Consider the following 7,964-nt stretch of genomic DNA (forward strand, 5'->3'; position numbering starts at 1 on the left):
CTCCTCTCCTCTCCTCTCCTCTCCTCTCCTCTCCTCTCCTCTCCTCTCCTCTTCTCTCCTCTTCTCTCCTTTCCAGTGAGACTTGAATGATAATAGAATTCCTGACTCCAGGTCCAGTACTGTATACTTTATTTATTTATTTATCTACTTAATTATTTATTTATTTATTTGTTTGTTTGTTTGTTTATTTATTTATTTATTTATTTATTTATACTGTATACTTTAAATCTGTGGTTCTCAAACTTTTTTAAAAGGGCCCACAGACTAAAAAGTTTGAGAACCACTGATTTAAAGTATACAGTACTGGACCTGGAGTCTGTGGGCCCTTTTTACACCTTAAAATTTATAGAAGATTCTCCAAAGCTTTTTGTCTATGAATGAGATCTATTTGAGATTTTTCCACCTCAGAAATTAAAATGTCTATGTATTTTTATAAATAGCTAGGTGGTGCAGTGGATAGAACACCAGATCTGGAGTTGAAAAGTTGAGTTCAAATCCTGCCTCAGACACTAGCTGTGTGATCTTGGAAAGTAACTTAACTCTGTCTGCCTCAGTTTCATCATCTGTCAAATAATCTAGAGAAGGAAATGGCAAACAGATTTCTGCCAAGAAAACCCCAAATAGAGTCCTGAAGAGTAGGACCTAACTGAACAACAACAAAGTATTATTATAAAAATAGTTTTGATCTCTATCAATAAGTACATGAAAAAGTGTTCTAAATCTCTTATAATTAGAGAAATGCAAATCAAAACAACTCTGAGGTACCACCTTACACCTAGCAGATTAGCTAACATGACAGCAAAGGAAAGTAATAAATGTTGGAGAGAATGTGGCAAAATTGGGACATTAATGCATTGCTGGTGGAGTTGTGAATTAATCCAACCATTCTGGAGGGCAATTTGGAACTATGCCCAAAGGGCTATAAAAGACTATCTGCCCTTTGATCCAGTCATACCACTGCTAGGTTTATACTCCAAAGAGATCATAAGGAAAAATACATGTACAAAAATATTTATAGCCATGCTCTTTATGGTGGCAAAAAAATGGAAAATGAAAGGATGCCCTTCAATTGGGGAATGGTTGAACAAATTATGGTATCTGATGGTGATGGAATACTATTGTGCTCAAAGGAATAATGAACTGGAGGAATTCCATGTGAACTGGAAAGACCTCCAGGAATTGATGCAGAGTGAAAGGAGCAGAACCAGGAGAACATTGTACAGAGAGACCAATACACTGTGGTACCAGGAGAACATTGTACACAGAGACCAATACACTGTGGTACAATCGAACTTAATGGACTTTTCTGCTAGCAGCAATGCAATGATCCAGAACAATTCTTAGGGACTTATGAGAAAGAACATTATTCACATCCAGAGGAAGAACTGTGGGAGTAGAAACACAGAAGAAAAACCATTGCTTGAACATATGGGCTGATGGGGATATTATTGGGGATATAGACACTAAATGACCACCCCAATGCAACTATCAATAATATGGAAATAGATCTTGATCAATGATACATGTAAAACCCAGTGGAATTGCATGTCTGCTATGGGGAAGGTAGAGAGAAGTTTGGGGGGGGGGGAGGGAAAGAACATGAATCATGTAACCATGGAAAAATTTTCTAAAAAATTAAAAAATTTTTAAAAATTTTAAAATTAAAAAAAAAATAGTTTTGACCTCATGGATCCAAGGACCCATATTTTAAGAAACACCATACCAGGAGGCCTCTTAAATGCAAGCCATTCTGCTAAGGCTCTGGGAAAAGAACAAAGGCATAAACAAGATTGTCCCAAGGACCTTCCATCAATTGACCCCTCTAAAGATTGTAGATAAAATCAAGTTCCATTTAATAAAATGAATACAGACCAGCCCCTACCATGTGCAGTGCAGGGCAGTATCCTAGATGCAACTAAAACAGCAAGATAATTGATGTTTGTTGAATTCAATTGACTGTAAGATCCATATAACTGATGCCAGGTGTAGAAAGCATGAAATAACGGGGAAATAGGATAATGTGAAAGGAAGGAATGGGATTATTTGGAATCCTGCAGGAGGTCGGGTACTGTTTTATGATTCCCTCCCCTCAAAAGTCCAGCCCACTTCCTGACTAAGAGAGGTACAGACTTTGGCAGCTCTCAAAAGGAAAGGGCTTATCAGATCCTACCCACATTCTAAGATCTCAACTGGAGGAAGGTATAGATAAGGAAAACCGTCAGTGAAACTGCCCTGGGGGCAGAAGAAGGGGGGGGGATGGCTGAGGAAGAGTGGGAGTGTCCCTCTCATTCATTCTTTCTAATAAACATTAACTAAGCACCTTCTGGGCTAGGTGCCCTTAAATTCAAAGTTTACTTAAGACCTCTTACTTTCTAGTGAGGAATTGGAGGCTGGTACAGTGAAGAGAACATCAAATCATACAAAATAATGGCATGCTCAGGTGGGATGGATGTGAACTTCAAGGATATCCAGAAAGGCTGCCCAGAGTAGGTGCCATCTGAAATGAATTTAAAGACCAAATAGGAATTCAATCAAAGTCAACGGCAGGCAAGATGTTTGACTTTAATTTTAGAGTTGAGGTAGGGGTATCGTGAAGGGGTGGAGATGGATGGAAATAAATAATAGGATGTTATAACTCCCTAGTCAAGATTTTGGAAAGCATCTTTTTTTTTTTTTTTTTTTTTTTAACCTAAGAGGGTCCTTCTAATTGTAATAATAAACAAATCTTTCCCTTTTCCTGTCTGTCTTCCTCAGACAAAAATCTATGATGAGGAATATTTGGCTGTCTTGCCATATCCTTCCCAAGTTCAACAAAGTGCAATAAAGATAGCCTTTTTTTCTTTTTTTTTAAATAGGCAATGGGGGTCAAGTGACTTGCCCAGGGTCACACAGCTGGGAAGTGTCTGAGGTCAGATTTGAACCTAGGACCTCCCATCTCTAGGTCTGGATCTCAATCCACTGAGCTACCCAGCTGCCCTCCCATAGCCTTTTTTTTTTCTACTGGAAAGCAGGACTTGAATTCAAGACTTTGACCATTCAGTGAAGAAACTTGTAAAAGGACCTTGAGCTAGTGAGGATAGTAAATCTTTAAGAAGACTGGAAAGACAGGAAGGGTCTTGGTTATGAAGTGCTTTAAATGCTAAACAGAGGAGTTTATATTTGGCCCTAAAAGTAATAGGGAATCAGTGGAATTTATAGAGCTGTGGAAAGACAAGGTCAGATTTAAAATGCCATCTACTTCAGGAACTTTCCCTTGTTGTTGTGGAGTTGTGTCCAACTTTTTGTGACTTCATTTGGGTTTTCTTGGCAAAGATAGTTCGGTTTGCCATTTCCTTCTCCAGATCATTTTGCAGATGAGGAAACTGAGGCAAACAGGGTTAAATGACTTGCGAAGGGTCAAGCAGCTAGTTAAATGTCTGAAGTCAGATTTGAACTCAGGAAGAGGAATCTTCCTGACTCCAAGCCCAGCACTCAAAGGGCTGAGTAGGGTAATGACCTAAAATCTTACTTTCTAGATCAGATCAGTGGTTCCCAAACTGTTTTGGCCTACTGCCCCCTTTCCAGAAAAAATATTACTTAGCCCTCTGGAAATTAATTTTTAAAAAATTTTAATAGCAATTAATAGGAAAGATAAATGCACCTGTGGCCGTCACTGCCTCCCTCGATCGCTGCAGCACCCACCAGGGGGCGGTGGCGCCCACTTTGGGAATCACTGTTCCAGAGCATAAAGAGAGGCAGCATGCCCTAGTGGTGGTGGCCAACCCTCAGCATGCATACCAGAGGGCGCTGCTCCTCCCCCCTCTCCAAGAGCTCATGAGGACATTTCTTTCATCACCCATCCCTCTGTCCAGCAGCCTAATGGGAGCACTTCCTCCCTCCCCATTTGGGCTCACATGTGGGGTGTGAGGGTTGCAGTTTGGGCACCCAGTCTCTAAAAAGTTCACCATCATTGTACAAGTACTCTTTCCCTATCCCCTTTTAATTCTAGTTCCTTCCCTTTGTGAATTATTTCCTGTTTATCCTTTCTCTTCCTCTATTGTCCTATTTAATCCTACCTCTTTAGATTGTAACCTTCTTGAGGGCAGGGACTATATTTTTCCTCTTTTTATTTTCCCTGTGCTCAGCCCCTTGTGTTTCAGTCATCCAGTTGTGTCTGACTCTTCTGATCTCTTGGACCAGAGTCTACCACTGCTGTCCATGGGGTTTTATTGGCAAAACAAAACAAAAAACTGGAACAATTTTCCATTTCCTTCTCCAGGAAATTAAGGCAAACAGAAGGTAAGTGACTTGCCCAGGATCTTGAAGATAGTGTCTGAAGCTGGATTTGAATTGAAATCTTCTTGATTATAGTCTGTTCTCCCGAAGCACCTAGCTAGCTCCTACTGAAGTGCCCGTAGGCTCTTAATAAACTTCAAATGATGGATCAAAGTTGCCTCATACTTAGCTTGCATTGTATACCTGTGATGTCTTTCCCATTGACCTCCTAGAGTGCCCGATGTCTTTTGCTTTGTTGTACCGCAGCAGTTAGCCCCTCAGCTAGCACATAGTAGGCACTTACTAAATGTTTATAGCTTGATTAATTGTTGTCCTTTATGATGATGATGAGGATCAAATGGGAGGTAATAAGTGTCAGAGCCTCCTCACTAATCAGTTGATTCAACCAGTGGTTATTCAGTGCCTCCTATGGGCTGTAGTTAGGGAATACAAAGACAAAAGGAAACAATCCCAGCCCCAAAAGGGAGCAAGCTCAAACAGAGGGGCAACAGCCTTTCTGAGGATAAGTAGGGTGGTTGGGTGTTCTAGGAGGACTAGTATCTCTGGGGTAGGGATCCTTTTCAGGGCTGTAATCCACATTTGGGATCCAGCTTTTGCCCAACTTTCACCTGGGGCTCCAAGAAGCTGTAGCAAGCTTGCTGCCACATTCCAGAAAACCATCGTTCGGGCAGGCTGAGCTACATTGAGGGTAACTGACCTCCGTCCCCTTGGTGAGTCAGGGGGATGTTGACCCCAGGCATGTGGGTCCCCCTTCACAATAGCTGGATGAGAACACTGTTCTTATGGCCATGAAGGGAGGTGAAACAGGAGGCTCCTGCGTTGTGGGCCTTCCCCAGCCCATAGTCCTGGCTTTTGTCTTGCCACTGGCCTTGGAAGACTCTGGAAGAGAAGGAGGCTGACCTTTTTGTGCAATCCTGCCCCGCTTTGCAGGCAAGTCTGGACATCAGCCAGGGATAACCTCAGTCCTCTTCCCAAAACAAAAACAACACCACCCCCTCCCCAACAACCACATAGAAAAGTAAATACAAAACATAAACAAAATGAACAAAAGCTTTGGGGTGTCAGGGAAGGCCTCTGGAGAAGGTACTTGGGCTGAACCTAGAGAGAAGCTAAAAGACAGCAGAGAAATGTGGGCACTCTTGGGGAAGGAAGGGTGTATGTGCAAAAGTACCACTCCTTATTCCCCAAGATTGTTGTGAGGAAAGCACGAGACAGGACCGTTTAATGGAAAGAACCCCGGATTTGGAATCAGTCAGTCAATAAGCATTTATCATGAATAATACCAGCAGGCAGAGGCACTGTACTAATCGATGGGGGACGGGGGTACAAAGATGAAAAAAATAATAGCTCCAATTTATAATCTAATGGGCCAAGATAATACAGAAAAGGAAGTTGGGGTGGCAGGTAGAAAAGTCAGACAAGTTCCAAAGTGGTGCAGCCAACAGTGCGAAATGGGATGTCATGGGCTGAGGTCCTAAGGAAGTTTTGGAGTTCATGACCAGATCCTCCAATCAGAGGTGCTAAGCTAATGAGATCAGAAGACTCTGAGACCATCTCATTGAACTAATAGCTGCTCTACTGTGTCCTAATTCCATTCTCAACCTAAAGACCTCCAATCATGGAGAATTCATTCTCTCCCAAGGTATATAACAAAGACCTTTCAGCCCTAGATCCAGTGCTCTTGAGCCTGGTAAAAGTGAGAGAGGGAGGTAGCTGTTGTAGCTCAGTGGATTGAGAGCCAGGCCAGGAGTTAGGAGGTCCTGAGTTCAAATCTGGTCTCAGGTGCTTTTTAGCTGTGTGACCCTGGGCAAGTCACTTAACCATCACTACCTAGACCTTACTGCTCTTCTGCTTTGGAACTAATTCTTAGAATCAATTTTAAGATAACAGGTAAGGTGTTGTTTTTTTTTTTTAAAGAGAAAAATGAAAATTCAGAGAGGAACTCATCACCATGGGCTTTGGCTACCAGATGGTCAACTTTCTTAACATCCACCAAGGTACAAGAGTCTGTGATCTGTGTTGGTAGAAGGATGGTCACACCAATGAAATCCATTTTCCTGGAATAGACTCTAGTCTTTGGAAGGCATTTCCTTACATTAAAGGTTATATTTTTCTTCCTATAGCTTATATCTATTGCTATGAGTTCTAGTTCCTGAGGCCCCAGAAAACAAATCCAATCCAAAACAAATAAATCATTTTGGTCAGGTCCAGTTCTTTGTGACCTTTTGGCAAAGATACTACAGTGGTTTTGCCATTTCTTTCTCTAGCTGATTAAAAAACAAAACAAAACAAAACATCCTTACCTTCTTACAATAGATATTAAATATCATTTTCAAGGCAGAAGAATGATAAAGACTAGGCAATGGTGGTTAACTGTATATCTGTGATGTCTTTCCCATTGACCTCCTAGAGTGCCTGATGTCTTTTGCTTTGTTGTATGTAGGGTGTGACACAGCTAGGAAATGTCTAGGATCAAATTTGGATCCAGGACCTTCTGTCTCAAGGTCTGGTTCTCTGTTCACTGAACCACCTAACCATCTCTTCTTTAGCTCATTTTTCAGATGAGGAAATTGAGGCAAACAGGATTAAGTGACTTGCCCAGGGTCACATAGCCAGTAAATGTCTAGGGCCATTTTTGAACTCAGGCACATGAGTCTTCTTGATTCCAGGTCACTGTGCCACCTCACTGCCCCAACTCTTGAAATACAAAAAAAAATACCCATCATAGTTTGTCTTCCTGGTTAGTCCTTTCCATTGATCTACTATGGCTTGATTTTCTAGACCCGGGCATCATGTTTCATTGGGGTGTTTACCTTTTTTGATAGTGAGTCATTCAGTTGTATCCAATTGTGTGACTGCATGGACCAAAGCATGCCTAAACATAGTGTATATTGTCTATGGAGTTTTCTTGGCAAAAATATTGAAATGGTTTTGCCATTTCCTTCTCCAGAGGATTAAGGCAAACAGAAGTTAAGTGACTCTCCAATTGTATGAGGCCAAATCTGAACTCAGATCTCTTCATTCCAGATCCAGTGACTGATTCACTTAGTTACTTAGCTGCCTTCCTAGGTGTACACTGAGGGAATTTTATTTTCTTAAAGGTTAATATATGTTGATCATTTGATCATAAAGAATATTATTTATGTTCATCAAACAATTAAAGAAATGGAAATTAGTTTTAAAAAAATTAGCAACTGTTGCTTTAAAATGCATACTTTACAAAGGCCTCTTATTATTATTAATTTTTAAAATTATATTATATTATTTTATTATCATATGGTATCATTATACATCATTATAATATTTAATAGAAAATTTTATTATTAATAGATATGTTGCTTTTATTTATTACTATTATTATTAATTTTATTATTATTATCACTGATGTGAAAGATGGCTCCAACAGTTCTTTCTCTGGAGGTGGATAACGTTCCCCATCATGCCATTCAGGATTGTCTCAGATCAGTGCATTGCTGAGAGCAGCCAAGTTTTCACAGATGATCATCCTATAATATTGCTGTCAGTGAAAGGCTTATATTAATCAAACTCTGCCTTCCCCCCTAAAATACAGAGCAATCTTTTTTGCTTTCTCTTCAGTAAAGAACATCTCTCTGACAGGATCCTGGTATCTTCTGCCACATATCCTACTCTGCCATGAAGGGCCAGTGATGAACTTTAAGGACCAGTAA

Source organism: Gracilinanus agilis, chromosome 4 (genome assembly GCF_016433145.1).
Source record: "Gracilinanus agilis isolate LMUSP501 chromosome 4, AgileGrace, whole genome shotgun sequence".
Classification (NCBI taxonomy): Eukaryota; Metazoa; Chordata; class Mammalia; order Didelphimorphia; family Didelphidae; genus Gracilinanus; species Gracilinanus agilis.